Source organism: Chiloscyllium plagiosum, chromosome 24 (genome assembly GCF_004010195.1).
Source record: "Chiloscyllium plagiosum isolate BGI_BamShark_2017 chromosome 24, ASM401019v2, whole genome shotgun sequence".
NCBI classification, from domain to species: domain Eukaryota; kingdom Metazoa; phylum Chordata; class Chondrichthyes; order Orectolobiformes; family Hemiscylliidae; genus Chiloscyllium; species Chiloscyllium plagiosum.
In genome coordinates this window covers 35,616,404-35,640,659 of record NC_057733.1, presented here as the reverse complement: position 1 = coordinate 35,640,659, position 24,256 = coordinate 35,616,404, and the positions used below count along the sequence as shown (strand labels likewise).

The following is a 24,256-nucleotide window of genomic DNA, read 5'->3' as shown; positions in this document are numbered from 1 at the left end:
TCCTTCAGAACTCTGGGGTGTAGTCCATTGGTCAGGGTGACTTATTCATCTTCAGACTTTTCAGCTTTCTCAGCACCTTTTCCTTAGTGATGACCATTATAGTCACATCTTTTGAAGTTCTAGTATGTTGCTGGTGGCTCATCAGGAATGAGCCCTCATTCCTGATGAAGGGTTTTTGCCCAAAACATCGATTTTCCTGCTCCTCGAATGCTGCCTGACCTGCTGTGCTTTTTCAGCATCACTCCAATCTTGACTCTAATCTCCAGCATCTGCAGTACTCACTTTCGCCCATGTAAAAGCTGCCATAGCAAGGAGCAGTCACTATCTGTGTCTATTTGACAAGTGTTACAACCAAGCCTGTAGGTGCAAATAAATTCCTCTCTTCAATCCTCTGTTGGGTGTAACAGAATTTAAGTTCCCAATTCAATATGCTGTGAACGTGCAGTTAGACCATGTAGAATCAAGCTAGGTAAACAAAATTGAAGAGTTAGTTTTATTGCAATCTGATTAAAATGTTGTACACATCCCGAGTCATGTGGCATACACACATGTACCAGGCATGCAAGAAGACAGAACAAGGCAGAGAGAGAGGGGAGTTGGAATTGAAAAACAATTACAGTTCTCAGGTGAAGAATTTATTTGAGGGCTGGGGTTAGGATTGCAGCTGAGCAGCTTCAGTAATTCAACTGCTGGTAGCTGTTTGGTGCAGATTTCCATGTTTGACTGTGAAATCATAGATGGTTTTCTCTCCTGGTTAATCAATTTTGCAGAGTCAGACAGACCATTTTCAAAGAGAGAGAGATGTAGTGTTCTGTGAGGAGTTCTTCTTCTCGATATTACCACGTTCTGAAGTGAAAAATACAAGTGTATAATCATGGCTTTTCACAAGTAGGGGGAATTCATTGCACAAATCGTAACTGTTGGCTCACAATGGGTGAAACCTTTCTAACTAGGAATTTGATGGTTTATAGTTTGAGTTGTCCTGTTATCCTTTGACATGAATAGGGGGCTTTTCCGCTCTCCTTGTTGCATAATGAGTGTCTGACTTAGGTCTTTGTTCCAACAATACCTGTATTTGAGAAGTCTCAGCCCCAGAGACTTTTAAAGATCTCATTGTAAGCTATACCTTCCAGACAATGAATTTCAATGTTCAGGTAATTAGCCTTGGACAGTATTTTCAGGGCGTAGCAGATATTTTAGCTGCATTATTTAGAAATTGCTTTGCAAATGATCTTGGCTTCTTTCAGCTGATGTGACTTTGTGATGGACATTTTAATGTATCCCAACTTGTTTTCTCTCAAGCCAAAGTCCGAGGCTTTTCAGTTGATCAATGAGATTTAAAGATTAATAGCATATATTTTATTTCACAATGAAACAAGTCAAATAAAGCATGTACTGGACAGAATAGATAAGAGAAGCCCAAAATTTGTGGATTTTGTGGGAACAAATTGAGCACAGGGAAGAGTGAATCAAGTTAGGACTGTATGCATTGTGAAATAGTTAGGAAAATAACATTGGCTGAGGGTAAACTCCAAATGCTGCCTCATAGTCACACAAGCTCTTTCAGAGAGAGAGCCATTTAACAATTTTTCAGCTGTAACCAAGTGAAATATTAGGATTAGGGCCTGTCAGAACTGCATACAATTTAGCTTGACTTCCAAACCAGTTATGTTTCCCTTAATTGAAATGTGTTGCTGATTCAGCTGGTAACCCTATAACCCCCTCTTGTCTGTGTAGACTCCCAGCCACATTTGAATCTCAAAATCAAATGGATGCATTTTGAGGTTTGAATCCCTTTCAGTCCATGGAGGCATGTCATCCCATCATGTGTTTGACAGCTCTCTGCGAGAGTAACTCAGTGGCTCCCCTCCTCTTTAGCCACATGGTCCTATAAATCTTCCTCTCCAAATAATTATTCAATTCCCTTTTGAAGGCTACAGTTGGGTCCATTTAGCTCCACCACAGTTTCAGGCTGTGTATTCCAGGTCCTGACTACTCGCTGTCCAAAAACATTTTGCTTGTGTTTGCCTTTGATTCTTCTTGAACCGTCTGGAATCAAAACTGTCTGGTTCTCAACCCTTCCATCAATGTCTGGTTATCAGCAGTGTCCAGGCCTCTTGGGAGTTTGAACGCTGCGATTAAATCTGCCTCCAAATTTCTTTTCTCTGAGGAGAATAGTCCTGGCCTCACCAATCTGCTGGTTGAGCCAGACTTAAGAATAAAATGTAATTTAGAAAAAAAATCTATTTTTTCTGTTCCTGTGTGAATCTCCTTCCTGGATCACAGGTTGCTGGAGGAAGACTCCCTGACTCCCTGAGAGCTGACTGGTCTGCTGGTATTTATCTAAGCGCATGTTATGATGGTCAGTTCAATCACTGGGGAGTATGCCCAATAAGGAGACATGCAACAGGGTCACATGTCGCATGCCACTGACAGCAGCAATCCTGGTCAGTTCACTAGATCCCAGTTAAACCTGGGCAGTAATGTAGTGAGAGTGTTCTTATTGCTGTTATAACTGAAGTCAGTGATAAGACTAAATGAATTAACTCCACGTGATATCAAGAAATGGTTGAGGGCACTAGATACTTCAAAGGCTATCGGACCTGACAACATTTCAGCAATAGTACCGAAGACTTGTGCTCCACAACTAGCTGCTCCTCTAGCCAAGCTCTTCCAGTGCAGTTACAATACTGACATCAACCTGACAATATGAAAAATTGCTCAGGTATCTCCTGTACACAAAAATCAAGACAAATCCAACCCAGCTAATTACCGCTCCATCAGTCTACTTTCGATCATCAGTAAAATGATGGAAGGTGTCATCAACAGTGCTATCAAGCAGCACCTACTCAGTAATAATCTGTGACACCCAGTTTGGGTTCTGCCAGGGCCACTTGGCTCCTGACCTCATTACAGCCTTGATTCAAGCATGGACAATAGAAGTGAGGAGAGGATGACAGCCCTTGACATCAAGACTACATTTGACCGAATGTGGCATTAAGCAAAACTGGCATCAATGGGTATCAGAAGGCAAACTCTCCACTGGCACCTATGATGGTGGTTTTGGTTGTTAGAGGTCAGTCATCTCAGCTCCATGACATCTCTACAGGAGTTCCTCAGGGTTGTGACCTAGGTTCAACCAACTTTAGCTGCTTCATCAATGACCGTCCCTCCACCGTAATGTCAGAAGTGCATAATATTCAGCACCATTTATGTCTCCTCAGATACAGGAATAATCCATGTTCAAATGTAACAAATTCTGGAAGATATCCAGGCTCGGGCCGACAAATGACAAATGCCTGGCAATGACCATCTCCAGTAAGAGACAATCTAACTACTGGCCCTTGACATTTAATGGTGTTAACATCACTGAATCTCCAACTATCAACATCCTGGGGGTTACCATTGACCTGAACCTCAACTGGACTCACCATATGAATACAGTGGCAACAGGTGCAGGTCAGAGGCTAGGAATACTATGGCGAGTAACTGAACTCAAATGAAAGAGAGCACAGTGCAACTCCCAAGTATTTATGTCCCTGACTTTTCAAGAGCCAGATACAGGCTCCACCCAGCATTTGAAGCACCTCATTCTAATTCCATGTCCCATGTTGTGAATTCAATTCAATTTAAAAGCTGTCATTCAGTTTAGATTTTCAAAACGAATGGCACCCAGAGATGGTGCCTTTATCTAGAGGGCAGTGCCCAGCAAAAGACATAAAATGAGAGGAGGTAAACGTTTCAAATTTGGGATAGAAATAGGATTCCGATACTGGAGGCTTTGTCACAAGGATGAAGAGGAATAAGACTGTTGCACTGGTTTTACCCCTGACAGGAAGATCAGAAAATTATCTTTCCTGTACAGTTTTCAAATCCTAGGGCATAATTATGTGAACACTTATTTTTGTTTGGCAATTTCTGCATGTCAGGGTTTTCTTAAATTAAAACCTATCTCTTTCCTGATGAATTAGTTGGGAAAGGTAGAGCATAGTCAATGTAAGTAGACCAGAATTTCGAGATAGAGCAGATTAGCTAACCTTAGCCACAGTGACAATTAAGGGGAATGCTGTAACTGTCGCACTCATGGATGCATGCCATTCAGACTGAGTTCATCAGGCTTTGTAGACATGTACCATTTGTAGTGAACTATGTGCCTGTGGAATTTGAGTTGGTTCTGTGCTATCATCAGAGGAGAGGAGGTGAAATACTTCAGAAATGAGAGAGTGTTTTGAAGGATTTTAAGACTGAGCTTAATTGCCTATATGCTTTGAGGAATGCTGAGCCAAGATCAGCTGGAGTAGTTCCTGCCACTCAATGAGCATTTATAGTTCATAATCAACCAATATGTGCCTGTTAGTGTAATTTTATCATGTTGATACTGGAGGATAGAGAACATACCTAAGACAGTATTTGGTGTTGGCTTTGTTTGAATCTTATACAGGAACAATTCCTCTGTCTTAAACTGTGGAGTGTGGTGACTTCATTATTTTAGAATTTAACTGTGATCTTGGATTTCCTCTTTCTTTAAAAATAAAAGAGTTTTGGTCCCTATTGTTGCTAGGTTTGCCGATGAGTGGATAGCTGGAGGATCAGGTAGTGCTGAGGAAGCAGGGAGGATGCAGAAAAACTTGTACAGGCTAGTGGAGTGGGCAAAATGGAATACAATGTGGGAAAGAGTGAGGTTATGCACTTTTTATGAAGAATAAAGGGGAAGCCTTCAGAAATCTGAAGCACAAAGGAACTTAGGCATTCTTATTAAGAGCCATCTTAAAGTTAGCAGGCAGGTTCATTTGGCAGTTGGGAAGGTAAATGCAGTGTTAGCATTCAAGAGAGCTAGAATACAAGGGCAAGGATGAACATTTGAAGCTATATAAGGCTCTGGTCAGATCACATTTGGAATATTGTGAGCAGTTTTTGGTCCCATGAGTGGCTTGGAGAGGTTCTTACAGAGTCTGATGTCCCCATGTATCTGATGGAAGTGATCATGGGTTTGGAAGGTGCTGTTCAACAATCTTTGGTTAATTTCTGCAGTGCATCTTATAGATTGAACAAGTTACTGATATCAATCAAGTGGCTGCTTTGTCCTGGATGGTGTTAAGCTTCTTGAGTGTTGTTGGAGCTGGCCTCATCCAGGTGAGTGGTGATCACATTCCTGACTTGTGCCCTGTAGATGGTGGATAGGCTTTAGGGCATCAGAAGATCACAGTTAAATTCTAAAATAATGAAGTCACCACACTCCACAGTTTAAGACAGAGGAATTGTTCCTGTATAAGATTCAAACAAAGCCAACACCAAATACTGTCTTAGGTATGTTCTCTATCCTCCAGTATCAACATGATAAAATTACACTAACAGGCACATATTGGTTGATTATGAACTATAAATGCTCATTGAGTGGCAGGAACTACTCCAGCTGATCTTGGCTCAGCATTCCTCAAAGCATATAGGCAATTAAGCTCAGTCTTAAAATCCTTCAAAACACTCTCTCATTTTCCTCCATGTCCCTCCTCCCTACCTTTTATCTTCTCCTGCTGAACACTCTCTGCTCATTCCTGAAGAAGGGCCTGTGCCCGAAACGTCGAATCTCCTGTTCCCTGGATGCTGCCTGACCCGCTGTGCTGTTCCAGCAATAAAGTTTCAATTTTGATCTCCAGCATCTGCAGACCTCACTTTCTCCTCTAAGGTTAGCTAATCTGCTCTATCTCGAAATTCTGGTCTACTTACATTGACTATGCTCTACCTTTCCCAACTAATTCATCAGGAGAGAGATAGGTTTTAATTTAAGAAAACCCTGACATGCAGAAATTGCCAAACAAAAATAAGTGTTCACATAATTATGCCCTAGGATTTGAAAACTGTACAGGAAAGATAATTTTCTGATCTTCCTGTCAGGGATAAAACCAGTGCAACAGTCTTATTCCTTTCCATCCTTGTGACAAAACCTCCAGTATCGGAATCCTATTTCTATCCCAAATTTGAAACGTTTACCTCCTCCCATTTTATGTCTTTTGCTGGGCACTGCCCTCTAGATAAAGGCACCATCTCTGGGTGCCATTCGTTTTGAAAATCTAAACTGAATGACAGCTTTTAAATTGAATTGAACTCACAACATGGGACATGGAATTAGAATGAGGTGCTTCAAATGCTGGGTGGAGCCTGTATCTGGCTCTTGAAAAGTCAGGGACATAAATACTTGGGAGTTGCACTGTGCTCTCTTTCATTTGAGTTCAGTGATTCTCCATGCATGAGAGTTGATTTATAGTAAACTGATCCATGTCTGAGCCCAAGAGCAGAGAACCTTGTATTGGCAAAGCCAAACTGCTAGTAAAAGTGACAGTTACATTAATGAAAAGAAAGTAGGTTTGAAAGAAGTTGAGGGAGCTCATTGCATAAAGGGAATCTAATGTCCACAGTATCAGCAAAAGTACAATACTTGATTTTACTTTGAGAGTGAATGTTTGGTGCAGGTCCTTAAGGGTAATGAATCAATGTTCTTTGCTTGTTCTGTAGGTAATTTTGCTAGTGGAAGTGGGTGGAGCTGAAGACTTTTAAAAGCTGCCGTTTTTCTGTTTGCTATCCCTCTGGCAATGTGCCTGAACTGATTACAACAAAGACTTATATTAAACAGATGTATTGTGGTATCCTAGGTTGTAATTTGAAGTAAATTTAAACTGTAATTTGGAGTGTGACTGTACAGGACACTGCCAGACTATTTTAAATAAAAGCTTTTAGGTTTAGTGACTAGTGCTGAAACATTCTAGACTAGTGCTTCAGCCATTTGTTGGTGTTCTTACTTCTAAGGTAAAACATGCAGTTGTTTGGTCTGAACACAGTTGACATTCAGATCATTTTGCTGATAGTTTGAATACCACGCAATTATTGATTTCCTCCTCAAAACCATTCAGTTATCTGATCATAAACTTAACTTTATGGTTTGTTTTGCACAGCTGGCTGTCTCTACTGCTCAAGTATCTCGAAAACTAGCTAAAAATTCACAACAGAATTACCTCTTGGGTTGATGTGGATTGTTACAACCAGAACCAGGGCAAGGTTTTCCAAGTTGTTATGCTTCCAGGATGGATACCCCAAATTATTAAGCTCCCGGATGAGGAGAGATGAATTAACTCTCTTTCTTTATTCACCTCCTCCTGCCTGGTTGCAACAAGATTGATTTAAAAACAAATCCTTTCTTTTATGGATACCTTTCTCCCAAATAAACTGCTGTTTTAGAATGATTCAGTTTAACCAGGCTTTCTTGAGTTAACAAAGAATGAATTTATGAACTACTAACTGTAAGACTCAGTAATGCATGTGCACCAATTAGAAATAAAAGGTGTGCCCAAAAAGATAAAAGTTCTTAAAAAAAAGATACATTCAGTCTCTGAACATTGTAACGATCACAATGGAATTTACTGGTAGCACTGATGTTGGTAGTTATACACTTGATTTAAAGATTCTTAATTTTGTAAGTTGATTGAGACTCTGGAAACAGACCCTTCGGTCCACCTCATCTTAATCTGACCTAGTCCCATTTGCCAGTATTGGACCCATATTCCTCTAAACCCTTCCCATTCATATACTCAATGTATCCATTGCCTTTTAAATGTTGTAATTGTACCCGCCTCCATCACATCCTCTGGTAGCTTGTTCCATATATGTTCCTGTGTAAAAATGTTACTCGTAAGGTCCTTTTTGAATCTTTCCCCTCTCACTTTAAAGCTATGCCCTCTAGTTTTGGACTCCCCCACCCTAGGAAAAAGAACTTTGGCTACTCACCTTATCCATGACCCACATGATTTTATAAACATCGATAAGGTCACTTCTCATCCTCCAAAACCCCAGGGAAAAGAACCCCAGTCTATTCAGCTACTTCCTACAGCTCAAACCCTCCAATCCCGGCAACATCCTTATAAATCTTTTCTGCACACTCTCAAGTTTAACAAAATCTTTCCTATAGAAGTGTGACCAGAATTGTACACAGTATTCCAAAAGTGTCCTCACCAATATCCTGTACAGCTGCAACATGGTGTCCCAACTCGTACACTCTGTGTTTTAACCAATGAAGGCAGATGCGCCAAACGTTTTCTTCAAAACCTTGTTTACCTGCGACGCCAGTTTTGAGGAATTATGCACCTGCACCCCTAAGTCTCTTTGTTCCGAACACTTCCCAGGGCGCTACGATTTACTGTATAAGTCTTACCTTCATTTGCCCTACCAAAATGCAACATCTCACATTTATCTAAATTAAACTCAATCTGCCAATCCTCGGCCCATTGGCCGAGCTGATCAAAGTCTCATTGTCCTCTGAGATAATCTTCCTTACTGTCCAATCCACCACCTATTTTGGTGTCATCTGCAAATTTATTAGCCTTGCCTCCTATATTCACATCCAAATCATTTATATAATTAACGAAAGGCCATGGACCCAGCACCGATTCTTGGGGCACACCACTGGTCACATGGCTCCAGTCTGAAAAACAAACCTCTACCACTACCCTTTGTCTCCTACCTTCAAGCTAATTTTGTATCTAACTGGCTAGCTTCCCCTGGCTCCCATTTAATCTAACCTTATTAACCAGTCTACCATGTAAAACCTTGTCGATCGCTTTGCTGAAGTCCATATGGGCAATGGGGTCTACCACTCTGCCTTCATCAGTCTTCTTTGTCACCTCTTGAAAAAACACAATCAACTTAGTGAGACAAGATTCCACAAAACCATGTTGACTATTCCTAGTCAGCCCTTGCCTTTCCAAATGAATATAAATCCTGTTCCTCTGAATCCCCACCAACAACGTAAGGTTTTCATCAGTCTATAGAATCCCAGATTTTTCTTACAGTCTTTCTTAAATAATGGCACCACATTGGCCAACCTCCAGTCTTCTGGTGCTTCACCTTTGGCTGTTGATGATACAAATATCTCAGCAAGGGACCCAGCAATCTCTTTCCTAGCTTCCCACAAAGGTCTGGGAAGCATCTGATGAGTTTGCAGGGATTTATCTATCTTTGTGCATTTTAAAACATCCAGCACCTCATTTTTTTGTAAATGAACTCTTTTGAAGACATCACTCTTTATTTCTCCAATTCCTCAACTTCCATGTCTTTCTCCACAGTAAATACTGAAGCGAAATATTTGTTTAGTATCTCACCAATCTCATGTGGTTCCACACATAGACCTTTGATGATCTTTAAGGGGCCCTATTCTCTCCCTGGTTACGCTTTTGCCCTTAACGTACTTACAGAATATCTTCAGATTCTCCTTAACTTTATTTACCAATGCTATCTCATGTCCCCTTTTTGCCTTCCTGATTTCCCTCTTAAGTATACTCCTGCTGACAAATGCCTTCTTTTTCTTGACCAGAGCATCAATTTCTCGAGTCATCCAGCATTCCCTACACCTATCAGTCTTGCCCTTCACACTAACAGGAACATACTGTCTTTGAACTCTCATTATCTGATTTTTAAAGGCCTCCCACTTCCCAACCGACCCCTTATCTGCAAATAGCCTCCCAATCACCTTTTGAAATTGTTCTGATTTCTTTCAGCCATGGCTGAATTCGAGCATCCAGGATGAGAGAGAGTCCTTTTCTAATTCTATTTCCTCTTGTCTGGCTTGCAGGCGAGTTGGCTTAAAGGACTCAGAGTGACATCATTCCTTTACCTACAAGGGGTGACTAAGAGATAGTTCTTTGGCTGTGACCAACAAAGCATATTAATCCTTGAATCCAGGTTAGTATGCTTAGGTACCATAGCTCATTGACATAGATGAGAATCTCAGTCCTGCTTTCAAATGCAATTATAGTTTAAAATGGTTTCTTTGCAGCTATTTAATTTACATCAACAACAAATTTTGCCTATTTTGGCTCCTTTTAAAAAAAACATGCTTTAGAATTGCTGGTGAAAAATGTCCATAGTGCTTCTAGGGTTCCAAATTGCAGTCACACATCAGTACGTGTCAAATTCATCAGAAAATGCAAATTCAGCTTGTTTGCAATATCTATTGAATATAATAAAATAATTATTTCCATAAATTCATGGTCTTTAGCTGCCCTAATTTCTATTCCTAGGCAAAAATGAGGACTGCAGATGCTGGAGATCAGAGTCAAGATTAGAGTGGTGCTGGAAAAGCACAGCAGGTCAGGCAGCATCTGAGGAGCAGGAAAATCGATGTTTCAGGCAGGAGCCCTTCTTTCCTGCCAGACACTCATCCTTTTGAGTTAAAATCCCAGTCTTGGACTTATGCCTGTGGTTTTTCTCTGCACTGCCTCTAACCTTGGATGTCCTTTTGTGAGACTTGGTCTCCAGAATTAGATGAAGCATTGAAGATGTATTCTGTCTACATTATTGTAGTCCAATCATGACTCTCTCCATATGTACATGATTATAGTTCAGCATTATATTTACTTTGATGAACTTTGGCCCAAAGTGACTGAATATATTGATTATTTAAACTTTACTTGTGTCTTTGATCTCTGAACTTTGCTCATAGTTACTTCAACAGATGTCACATTATCATGCAGAATTAAATGACATCATCTGGCTAGTCAATGTGTTAGCAATCCTAGTCTCATTACCCAGATCTCTCCCCTTAGTCCCTCTTCTTACTTCATTTCAAATGTTTATCTGCTTTTCTCCTCAAGTATGCAGTGGGCTCTGGCTCGACTATTTTCGAATGCAAAGAATTTCATGCTTCAGCAATTCTTTGCATCAAGGAATTTCTCCGAAATGTTTTCCTCCCTTTCTTCATGACAGTGTTAAATAGATGGTCCTTATCACTCTTTACTAGTTGGAGAAAGTAATCTTCACCTTATTCATTTTATCAAACTCTTCATCATTTCAAAACAAATCCATTAAATTTTCACTGTACATTTTCCATGGCTTTAAAATCCCACCTATAGTGGGGCACCCGAAATATCTCTTTATTATTGCATAAGACTGTACAATGTAAGAGCAGCAATAGGCCATTTGGCCATTCAATGGGATTATAAATTATCGAAGAATCCTCAATTTCACTTTTATCCCATAATCTGTGATTCCCTTATTGATTAAAAATCTGCCTGTTACAACCTTGAATAGACTTGATAATCCTGTCTCAAGAGTTCCTTGTGGTAAAATAATTTCACAGATTTACTTCCCTTCCCCCCCCACCCCCCCCCCATATAATAAATTCCTCTTCATCTATCAGTGCTCCCTTACTCTGAGGATATGCTCTCTCTCCTTGACTCTCCTACAGGAGAAATGACCTTTCTTTACCTATCCTGTCGGTTCCCAAAGAATCTTGTTTTTTTTAATAAGCTCTCCACCCATTCTTCTAATCTCCAAAGAATTTAGGCCCTAACCTTGGATGTCCTTTTCATCATAAGAAAATCTCTCCATACACAGGGTCAACGTCGTGAACCTTCTCTAGATTGCCTCTAATGCCAATATATCTTTCCTTAGATATGGGAACCAAAACTGTTCACAGTATTCCAGATCCAGTTTGGCACATGCCTTGTACAGTTTTAAAGAGACTTCTCTATTTTTATACTCCTTTCCTTTTCAAATAAAGGCCGATATTTTATTTTCCTTTCCTATTACTCACTGAACTTGGATGTTAGCTTTTAGTGATTCATACATGAGGACTCCCAAATCCCTCTGTGCCGTAGCTTTCTTCAGTCTTTCTCCATTTATACAACATTCAGCTCCTCTATTCTTCCTGCCAAATACATTCGCTCACATTTTCCCATATTATATTCCAATTCATTGCCCACTTACTTAACCTGTGTATTCTTCACCAGGTCCTTTGTGTCATCTTCACCACTTGCCTTCCCACCTCTTTTAGTGTCATCCACAAACTTGGCTATTGCACATTCACTTCCCTGATCAGGATGTTACTTTGGCAGTTTTGCAATCCTCTGGCACTTTTCCTGATACTAAGAATGCTTGGAAGATTACTACAAGTAATTATTACCAGTACAACCGTGACTACTTCCTTTAATATTCTGGAATGCATCCCATCAGGTCCGGGGACAAATTGCCCTTAGGCCCACTTTTTCCTGAGTACTTTTGTTTATTGATAATTACTGTATTTATTTCCTCTCTCCCATTTGCCCACTGGTTATTTAGTCTTTTTCAAATGCTATTAGTGTTTTCTACTGGAAAGACTGATGCAAAGTCTTTGTTCAACTCCTCCGCCATTTCCACCTCTTTGACTACATATTTTGTGTAGGAGAAAGTGAGGTCTGCAGATGCTGGAGATCAAAGTTGAAACTTTATTGCTGGAACATTTAGTCTTTTTCAAATGCTATTAGTGTTTTCTACTGGAAAGACTGATGCAAAGTCTTTGTTCAACTCCTCCGCCATTTCCACCTCTTTGACTACATATTTTGTGTTCCAGGTTTTATGCTTTTCTTGGTCTATATCCACTTCCAGTTGCACCTTAAAAAAATACACATCCTGCGTTCTCTGTGGGTAGTTTCTAACAGCAGGTTCTGCCAAGTTTTGAACTCTCAGATTACTGGATTCAGAGTCTAAATAGACAAAGTCTTTTCACTGGGGTGAGGGAGTCCAGAACTAGAGGGCGTAGGTTTAGGGTGAGAGGGGAAAGATATAAAAGGGACCTAAGGGGCAACCTTTTCATGCAGAGGGTGGTGCGTGTATGGAATGTTCTCCCAGAGGATGTGGTGCAGGCTGGTACAATTGCAACATTTAAAAGGCATCTGGATGGGCTTCTGAATAGGAAGGGTTTAGAGGGATATGGGGCAAGTGATGGCAAATGGGACTAGATTAGGTTGGGCTATCTGGTCAGCATGGTCGAGTTAGACCAAAGCGTTTGTTTCCATGCTGTACATCTCTATGACTCTATGACTACACGAGTCTATGACTCTATGACTAACCATTACACCATGGTACCAGAGCTCCCTAATCTGCTATATTTCCCTGTTCTTTTATATTTTGCTATTCATAGCATATCGGCATTTCTTATGTGTCTCAGCATTGAATTACAATTGTCATCGTTATGTTCCCACCTCTCTAGCTCCTCTTGATGTGTTTTCTAGTTGTATTCATCATTTGCCAAATTTAAGTGTCATCAATGAATGTCAGCAATGTTCTCTCCCCTGATCCTATTTGCCCTGAACCCTATATATATATTGAAAACAAAAGCAGGCCTAGCTTTAATTGCTGGGAACACACTTTTCAATGAGCTGAGTAACACCCATTAATACTAACCCTGTGTTTACTATATTAAGTTGCCATTCATACTGCCATATTTTTCCTTATACAGGCAGTGCCCAGGTTGTGAACAAGTTCTGTTCTAGAGCCCATTCACAAATCAATTTGTACACATGTTGGACTACAGTGCCTGACAAAAAGCTTTGTAATAAACCAAAGAACTGCGGATGCTGGAAATCTGAAAGAAAAGAAATTTCTGAAGAAACTCAGCAGGTCTGGTAACATCTGTGGACAGAAAGCAGAGCGAATGTTTTGAGTCCTGTGATCCTTCTTCAGAACTGAGAGCAGCTAGGAAAAGGTGATACATATGCTGAAGACAGGGGGTGTTGTGAAGTGATGGAAAAGGAGTAAGTTATAGATGGAGATGGAGTCCAGAGGGTAAGAAAAATGGTTAGGCCAATTAGGTGAATACAGGGATGATAATGGTAAACCAGGAAGAAAGAAAAGCCAATAGTGGGGACTATAAGTAGGTGAAAGTGGGTTAGCTGTGCTGAAAGTAGCTCCAGGGCCTGGGGTGTGGAGGTCGGTATAGGACATGGAGGAAGGTATTTAGGTTCTAAAATTATTGAACTAGGTATTATTGAACTGAAGGCTGCAGCATCCCCACGTGAAAAATAAGATGCCATTCTTCCAGCTTGCATTGAGACTCACTGGATCATTGCAGCAGGGTTAAGACAGAGATGTTCATATGTCATGATGTTAAAATTACATCCTGTATAGATTGTGCTTGCAAGTGCATGCATTCATAAGTTGGATATTTGTAAATCATTGACCTCCTGTACTGTAAACCTGCCCTTGTGTAATAATGCTCCCACTGGACACCTTATTGAACTCCTTCTAAATCATTATGCGCATTACATCAAATTCATTCTTTTTATTGAGTTGGTTGCATCTTCAAAAGGTGTTGTTGAATGCGCCCAACCCACTTCATTTTGAACTTATGCCTGCCAGTCCTTGATTGATTCTTGATTTGTTCATGCTGGTTTATTTGATTTCTCATTAGAGATTCTCAGAGTGGCCCATCATTGATGTTATTATGGCTGGTTGCATGCTGTCAGGTTTATCCATCTTTCCCTTCTTATTCAGAGTGAAACATTGCCCAATCTCCCGTTCCCTGATGCAGTTTGTATGTTCTCGTGGGTTTGAGAAGGTGCGTTTTGATCCTTTCTGATTGTCCTCTGCAGTCCAAGGGACAAGCCAGGGCCAGTGACTTTATTGCTAGCTCTTTTAGAACAATGTTGTTTCTATATTATCTGTATGCCTAATTTCTACATTATCTCCATTTCTTGCTTTAATCTCAATTATGCCATCATCTGTAAAGATGAGGAAAAATATTGCTTTAATTTCTCCATCATACCTTCATTCTTCACAACTGGGTCTTCCCCTCCATCTCTGGGTGGCTTTGTCCTCCCTTAAAGAAAGAAAGATTTACATTTATATAGCACTTTCCGTATCACCTGATATCCCAAAATGTTTTACAGTCACTAACGTACAATTCTGTGCTTCTGCTTTGAGTATTCTTATCAAAACCATTACCATTTCCATTTATACCATTTACTGACATTTCCTTGCTATCATTTGGCCCTTCTAGTCTTCAATTTCACTGCCCCATTACATTTTGTGTATTTGTCATGCTCACAAATGGTGTCGAGCATGGTGCTGGAAAAGCAAAGCAGGTCAGGCAGCATCTGAGGAACAGGAGAATTGACGTTTCAGGTGTAAGCCCTTCATCAGGAATCTTATGCCTGAAACATCGATTCTCCTGCTCCTCAGATGCTGCCTGACCTGCTGTGCTTTTCCAGCATCACATTCTTGACTCTGATCTCCAGCATCTGCAGTCCTCACTTTCTCCATGTTCACAAATGGTGGCTTGGTCATACATAATTTGATGTGGAAGTGCTGGTGTGGTCAAAGTTAAAAGTCACACGATACCAGGTTATAGTCCAACAGGTTTATTTTGGACATTGCTGAAACGCTTTTCATCTTGCACTGATTGGGACGGTTGCAAGAATGTGAAATTTCTAATGAACATGACAGTTTATGTTACAGGAGAAAAGGATGCTGAGTAGTTGGCAAGGTAAAAACAATGACTGCAGATGCTGGAAATCAGATTCTGGACTAGAGTGGTGCAGGAAAAGCACAGCAGTTCAGTCAGCATCTCCACCTTGCAGGCACTCTGCCTCTATTCCTGATGAAGGGCTTTTGCCCGAAACGTCGATTTTCCTGCTCCTCGGATGCTGCCTGAATTGCTGTGCTTTTCCAGCACCACTATAATCCTGAGTAGTTGGCAAGTCAATTCTGATTGGCCCTGGCATTACTACATTACCAGTAGGGAACTACAGATCCCCAATCTCCTATGCATTTCAAAAAAGATGCAAAGCTTACACAAATTCTTTTGTTTTGCAGAGCTGGGTGTATGTAGGAATCTAACTAGGAAGTCGGGGAAGTTTAACTTAGTTACGTTATGGCTCAACTGATTATCATAAATTGGTTGTTAATGTAGTTGTTTGCACACTCAGAATTGTTCACCATGTGCTGGCCAATTGTGCAATCAGATTTAACAGAAGGTGTTTTTAGTTTAAGTTTCACATACTGAGGTACTTTTTATACTCAAGCCTACAATAAATAATTAGAAAGCTTCGGCAACTAGTTTTTCAGTATCAGATTCCTCCTCAAGTCATTAAAACATCATTCTTTTGCATTTCAAAACACCTGTCTTTATTATTGTCTCTTCTATTTTAATGCTAAGCCTAACATTCTAAACAGTGCTCCTCCAATTTTGCTACATGCGCATCTTAGAATTAGAATCCCTACAGTGTGGAAACAGGCCCTTTGGCCCAACAAGTCCGCACTGATCCTCTGAAGAGTAACCCACCCTATATTACCCCTGACTAATGCATCTAACCTACACATCCCTGAACACTATGGGCAATTTAGCATGGCCAATTCTCCTAACCTGCGCATCTTTTGGATTGTGGGAGGAAACCCACACAGACACAGAGAGAATATGCAAACTCTATACAGACAGTCATCCGAGGCTGGAATCAAACCCAGGTCACTGGCACTGTGAGGCAGCAGCGCTAACCACTGAGCCACCGTGCCCATCCTGAGATAGTTCACATTTCTCTAATCTCTCAGTCCTAGGTAGAGTTATGGAATCATAGTGCTTTCCATTTTCCATCCAATCTGCACTTGACCATAATAAATTTCACAGCCAATATAAAATGATAAAGTAGTTAGATGATTACATCACAGAAGGAGGCTATTTGGTCCTTTGCATCTGCATTGGCCTCATTTTCTAGTTCAAAAGCCTCCTCCTCATGTTCCTCTGCCTCTCCAGCTGTGATATAATTTACACATTTGGCAAGTTTATGTCAAACACCTTAATCCAAGTCATTATAATAAATGAGAAACAGAAATGGGTCCCTGCACCAATTTCTGAAAACTATACTTAGTATGTCCTTCCACCTCAAATTATATCCCTTGGTGATCCATTGTTATATGCCCCTCAACAATTTCCAAGAATTTTAAAATAAGTTTTGAGGACTGCAGATGGGAAGTGCACTGAATAGTTCCAGCTATTGAGAATCTATTCAGTTTATTTCCTGTAAAGTATTTAATTTTCCATCTCTTGCCCCATCGAGTTAGAAAGAAAAAGACGTGTACCAATAAATTGCAGGAAACTGAATTACTTCATCTCCCTCTGAAACTTTTCAGGAATCCTAGCTATGTTATTTATGAGATTATTAGCTGGAATTGCCAGACCCAGCTCTAACTTGATGTGATTCATTCAGCAAAAGGTTCCCAGCTGCAGTGTATCTGGCTGTACCACAGAAGGCTGTTCAATCCCTGCTTTTTCACAAAAGTGCTGCCATTTTGCCATATAAGGATTAAATCATAAGTGGCCTTTAAGAAGGGCAATGTGTGCAAGAGATCATTTTCTTATTGGTCAAAACTGCATTTTAGGCATTTTACTCACCTATTACAAATCACTGATCAATTCAGTGTCAGATTTATAATGATTAAGAAGAAACCAACTTCTCCCCCTAGCTGTGCAACTACTTGTTAGGTAAGGAGCATGTTACGGTGGGCAATGCTTTACAAATACAGGGTACACAATGGACTGGACAGTATGCAATATTGAAACATAAGTGGGACTCTATAATGATGCACTGAGAAAATGCACTGTGTGTATTTGGAATTGAGCTATAACAGAAAATAGCATCAATTAGAATGATGGAAGTAGACAATTTGGTCGCCATACTATAGGAAGGATATGGAGGCACTGGAATGGGTGCAGAGGAGGTTTACCAGGCGTGAGTTCATGGAATGCCCTGCCAGTAGCAGTGGTGGACTCTCCCTCATTATGGGCATTTAAGCGGGCATTGGATAGGCATATGGAGGATAGTGGGCTAATGTAGGTTAGGTGGGCTTGGATCGGCGCAACATCGAGGGCCGAAGGGCCTGTACTGCGCTGTATTCTTCTATGTTCTATATCCCAGAGTCAATGATAAGGAGAAAGTGAAAATGCTGAGCAGAAGACAGGAAGATTTGGGCGAGGGATTTGAGGGGAACAGAGAGAGAAAAGGCTTGGCATTTTTAGGAGAATTTTAAAAGAGCAAAGTAATGATTAAAAAAAGAGATGGTTTCTGCAAAGATTCCCAGATTGTGAGAGATATAATAGTGGAGAACAACTTTCCCTATAATTATTTTTTCTGCTGCATGGACCTTTGAAGTCCGTATGTGACAGTGGTTTTCAGAAGTAGAACTCAATGGATCAGCATTTCCCAGTGGCTTGTGCAGCTGCACAGTTTAGAGGGAACATTGGCGGAGAATGGCCACGAAGAACAATATCTTTTTAATCTACCTGCTCAGATGTTATGACACAGATCCCGGGCAGGTTGGACTTGCATACAGACTTTCAGGCATCGTGATAGAGATATTGACAACTGTGCACAGGACTCTCTAAATCAGTAATGGACAAACTGATAAGATTTGAAATAAAGCAAAATAAGGCTACATAGCTTTCTAATCTACTCCAGTCATCACTCACCCACAACGACAAGATCTCACTAATTGTGGAATGATGGAAGTAGACAATAAATATTTGTTGAATACCAGAGAGGTAGAAAGTACTGGTTGAACATATTGTTGAATTTTGCTGTTTTAAAACCATGATAAGGAGTCTTGGGTCAATCCACTAACAGATAAGAGGTCCAGATTTTCTATTCAAATTCAAAATTAATAAAGCCAATTGGATTTTGTCCGAAATGAAACTTCGATCAGAGATCTCATGTAGCTAAAAATTGTAAGCATGGTAAAGGAAAATTTTGACAGGGAAAACAGTTGACAAGTCAGTCCTTGATATGATGAAACTGGGTATTATAGACTCAGGAGTGAAAAGCCTAGAAAAATACGGGGAATATTCCAGAGGTGGCAAGCTGTAGTAAAGGACTGGGACCACAATTATTTACAACTATCACCAGATTTGCAGAGGACACAAAATAATTGGGAAGGCAAGTGGTGAGATTGACACATAAACTCTACAAAGGGATACAAACAGGTTAAATGAGGGCAAAACATCGAGCAGGTAGAATATAATGGCAGGAAAATGTGCGCTTATGGACTTAATCAGAGTAATAGGAGAGCTGAATATTATTTAAATGGAGAAAGACTGCAGAATAGAGAGATATGGGAGTCTTTGTGCATGAATCACTAAAAGCCAGCATTCAAGTTCAGCAGTTAATAGGGAAGGCAAATGAAATGTTGGCCTTTATTTCAAAGAGTATGGAGTATAAAAGTAGGAAATCTTACTAATTCTATACAAGGTACAAATGTGAGAATAGTTTTGGGTCTGAAAACTAAGGAAAGATATATTGGAGGCAGTTTTGAGAAGATTCACTAGATTGACTCTGAGTATGGAAGGATTTTCTAATGAGGTGAGGTTTAGTAAGTTGGGCCTGTAGTCATTCGAGTTTAAAAGATTGAGAGAAGACCTGATAGAAACATGTAAGATTCTTAAGGGACGTGACAGACTATTTGAGGAAAGGTTGTTTTCTCATACGAGACGGTCAAAGACCAGAAGGCAGGATCTCAGAATACGGGCCTGCACAATTAAGACAGAGATAAGGAGAAATTTCTTCTCTCAGAGGATACTGAATGTGTGGAATTCTTTATGGCAGAGAAAATCCGAAACTGAGATATGTACATTTTAAAACAGTAAGGGAATCAGGTGTTGTGGGGAACAAGCAAGAAAATGGAGTTAAGGATTATCATATTCATCATGATCTCATTGAATGGCAGAGCAGACCCAATGGGCTGCATAGCCTACTTCTGCACGGCCATCTTCTATTCTTATGGTCTTATTGTTACGGATTGAAGGTGTGAACATTACAGGTCAGGTTTAAACACAACACCAAGGTTGAATCCATCTTTTCCAGCCTAATCAAACAGTTGCTGAGATTTGATTCCAAGAAGAAAAGTGGCCTTTGCTGTGTCAAATATTTCAATTTTTCCATGACTTGGTTTCAGGTAAGCAATTAGAATCACTTTGTTGCTATCAATTTCCTAATTTGTTATGCTGTGATTTGAAAACTTGGTCTCTGGGTTTCTGGCCCTATAATTGAATCCCTACAGTGCAAATATCTATCATCCCATAGAATCTGCACATCCCTGCACTCTATGGGCAATTTAGCATGGCCAATCCACCTAACCTTCATATCTTTGGACTGTGGGAGGAATCCAGAGCACCCAGCAGAAGCTCATGCAGGCATGGGGAGAATGTGCAAACTCTGCACAGTCGCCCGAGGCTGGGTTCGAACCCAGGTCCCTGGCACTGTGAGGGAACAGTGCCATCCAATGTGCTGCTGTTAAACAATACCCTGAACAGTATATCAGTATACCCAGGGGCTGGTTTGCGAAAACAGAGAAGGTAAAGGATAATTTATTTTCAGAAGAGCAGTATTGATGCTTGATTTAAAAGGGGTGGCAACAATATCAGAAAACAGGAAGAAGGGTCTCAAACTGGCAATCGGACTGTGGTGAGTCAAATGAGGCAGCCAGTAGGACCTGACCTTTAGCCTCCATTTCCAGGGTAAGGTTGACGTGGCTTAAATGGAGCTTATTCTGAGTAATTCCACCTTTTTTTAACCAACATTTCATTTAATATTTCTACCATGTTCTTATTAAATTGATATAGCATTAGAAATCAGTTATGTCAAAGGATATGTTGTTGTGTCACCAGACCACGGGGGCTGCTCTCTCATTAGAGAGAAGCAACTGATGGTGATTTAACCTGAGGGCCACCAGACCTCAGGCGAGAGGCGAGGTTGAGAAGGAGAGTCCTTCATGGTAACCTCAAACCCATGATGGGAATTGAACCCACGCTGTTGGCATCATACTGCTCTGAAAACCGACAATCCTGCCAACTGAGCTAAACCAATTCCCCAGAGGATATTATAAACTGTAATGAGGAAGTTGGATTCCTTGACACAATGTGAGACATTGGTGTGCCTCACATGGCCTTTACACTGTAAATCATTGCATCTTGTTTTCCTGTTCTCGGAGGCATGAGATCCTTTGGATCATGCTGCATTGGAGGGAAAATCAGAGGAAGGCATCAATCCAGATTTCCCTCACATTCCCCAATGGCTTGCTCAGTGACAATGTTGGAGATAATTCACACATCCATCCTTCTTTGATGAATGATGTATGCATTTGAACAATAGCAGCAAGGAAACTACCAGCCAAAATATGACAAGAAAATGAATCTTAATCTTATGCCAGCGTTGCTCCTATTCTATTTCAGCCAATAGGGTGCAAGTGTTCGAGAGCAAGCACTCCAGTTTTGGCTTCTTTGCAATCAGCCAGAAGTTGAATTGATCCAAGGCAATTCATCCTGCACTCCCTTTCTCCAATTTCCTTCCAAGGGAAAATGCTGATTTTCCAAATTCCCATTCTAATAGTCCAGCTGAGAAACAATTTCTATTTAGATCTGTTGATTTATTTACTGCTATTAATTCAACACCACTCCATTTGAAAAATAATGAGTATTTTTAGTTAATTAAATATTTTTATCCACAATTTCAATTACAGATCATTCAAATTAAGCATCTTCAAGAAAACAGAATGATCTTGAAGACTTGTTCAGATTAATGCGGGGTCATTTCATACAATCCCTACAGTGTGGAAAGAGCCTATTGAGTCTGCACTGACATTCTGAACAGCATTCCACCCAGACTCCACCCCCCTACCATACGTCTATAACCCTACATTTCCCATGGTTAATCCACCATGCCTGCACCTATACCCCTACATTTCTGATGGCTAATCCACCATGCCTGCACATCCCTGAACACTATGAGGCAATTTAGCATGGCCAATACAACAAGTCTGCACATCTATGGACTGTGGGAGGAAACTGGAACACACAAAGGAAACCCATGCCGACATGGGGGAGAACATGCAAACTCCACACAAACAGCCTAGAATTGAACCCAAAGTCCCTGGCGCCATGAGGTATCAGTGTTAGCCACTGAGCCACCCTAGTACCCAAGTCCTTTTATACCCTTCACTTTGAGTATTTGTGGGGGGTTCTGACATTTATCCAATGTATCTTCACTGGAAAATTAGCAAAAACTTCACAATAATGGCTAGTTCTTTGGGGTTCTATTGACATACCTGAAGCAAATGATTAGGAAAAGCCTTACAGAAGTCATTTTTTCCCGCTGCCTCAATGTTTTAGTTAGATTTCAGACATTGAACCATTCTTGCTACCTCTAAAATGTTCCTTTCACTTTGATCTTTCATGATTTGTCTTTACACTTCTGCTTTAAGTGAAATGGTGCTATCCATACCACTGCTGCTGCTGTCACTCCCATTTTGGTGAAATGAGAGGTGACCTGACTCAACTGTTAACCCACACACAAAACAAAATCTTGTATTTAAGCACTGCTTTTCATGGACTACCAGACCTCTCAAAGTGCTTTTAAGTCTCAGAAGGAACTGTTGTAATATAAGAAACAAAGTCAATTTGCACGGAGAAAACTCCCTGCAAACAGCAATGTGAAAAATATCAGATAACTTGTCTTTGATGTTGATTGGGAGATAAATATTGACCAGGACAATGGGGATAACTCCCCTGTTCTTCAAAACTTTGTCGTAGGTTTTTTTTAACTACCAGCTGAGAGGAAAGTTATTGATAAGAGAGGGTTATTGATGAAAGAGGGATACCTCTCATGTGTTTGGCATGAGCATGGTTAATAAAACCCAGATAACATCTGGACCTATCAACCTTTAATTACATTTTTTAGATTTTAAGTTTTAGAAAAAAGGACAAACACCTAAAGTTGACTGTGACTGTAAATCTAATGGCTATTCTGGAATGTCACAGTTGATAAGGTGTCAAAGAAACTTCAAAGGGAGAAAATGCACTCAGATTGAATTTGTAACTCCTAGTTTGTCTCATACTGTGACCATGATAGTAAAGAAATGACAGCAGTCTGGATAAGAGATATAACTGCATATTCCCCCATTCAAGAACACACAGGGACAGGATTTAAAAATAGAATTCAATCCTGGGATGTGTGTTCGTGGCCTAATGTCTTAGTGTGTGCACTAATTTGTTGTGAGGCTCACAGTTCTGAGAACAACCAGTTAAGCACACCAATCCTCCAGATGAAACAAGTGAAGACTCTCTCACTCTGAGTGCTGCCAATCAATTACTGCCGAAGACAATTAAGACAAGCATTTCAATCAACGTTCAAAGCAAAGAATATAAAAATTGAAAGTTCAACTACCAACATCAGTGCTGGTAATGACTTCATTTTCAATGGCCATAACACTGAACTATCCAGCCTTCACAAACAATTCAGAGACTGGTCAGTTTTGTTTCAAACTTATATCTTTTTGGATTCATCTCATTTCTAATCTGCATGTATGTATGCGGTGTTACTAATTCTTCTTTCATTTAGCAATTAGTAAACTAACTCCCTGTTAATTCAAGAGAGCCTGGTTAAATTGAGGATTAAGTTAAAAATTGAGGATTAAAAAAACTTCATATTTATTCATGCGATCCCCTGAAAAGTAAACAAAAAGAAACAACTTATTCTCTAATGTGTACTGACACAGACACAAATGACGATAGATTCTAAACCATTTATGTTGAAAGCAGAAATATACTAAGTAAATCATGTGTACAAATTTCAGGTCTTTAGTATATACACAGGACAGACAGCCTGAACATAACATTTTCTTTTTCCACAGGCTTTTGAGATTTCTACGTTTTGATTGTCAGGGACCTCTTTTTCAGTCTCACTAACTCCTTTATAAGCTGTGCAATCACCTGATAACAATACCATCTGTCTTTGTGATAATATTTGGGCAGTATTGGACTCTCACAAAAGCAGAATTAGAAGAAATCATCAAATCTCAAGAATTATCACCACTCCATTAAACTTTAAAGCCACATCATACAGGAAAGCATTCATTTCCTGGGCACCATGGTACTTAAATCAACACAAGACAACAGACATAAGTTTGGATAAGTTTTGCACATATTAGTGTTAAAAAAAGAACTGACTCACTTCTATAAACGTAATCCCATCGCCCGAAACATGCTTTCCACGGAAGCACAAATCTTACATGTTTTTCTTTACAATCTGATTAGGGATAGTCAACATGGCTTTGTGCATGGGAAATCATGTCTCACAAACTTGATTGAGTTTTTTGAGGAAGTAACAAAGAGGATTGATGAGGGCAGAGCGGTAGATGTGATCTATGTTGTGGTTCTGTTCGTCGAGCTGGAAGTTTTTGTTGCAAACGTTTCGTCCCCTGGCTAGGAGACATCATCAGTGCTTGGGAGCCTCCTGCGAAGCGCTTCTTTGATGTTTATAGTGGTCTGTCCCTGCCGCTTCCGGTTGTCAGTTTCAGCTGTCCGCTGTAGTGGTTGGTATATTGGGTCCAGGTCGATGTGTTTGTTGATGGAGTTTGTGGATGAATGCCATGACTCTAGGAATTCCCTGGCTGTTCTCTGTCTGGCTTGACCTAT

At 40.3% G+C, this 24,256-nt stretch overlaps 1 long non-coding RNA gene across 1 annotated transcript; it reads right to left on the bottom strand.

Annotated features, from left to right (window-relative positions):
• Positions 1-315: 315 nt before the first annotated feature.
• On the bottom strand, positions 316-23,931 carry LOC122562167. Its single transcript, XR_006315256.1, has 3 exons — positions 23,793-23,931; positions 14,567-14,620; positions 316-846 (listed from the first exon to the last, which is right to left on the bottom strand). It is a non-coding gene; the product is annotated as an uncharacterized LOC122562167 (long non-coding RNA).
• Positions 23,932-24,256: the final 325 nt, after the last annotated feature.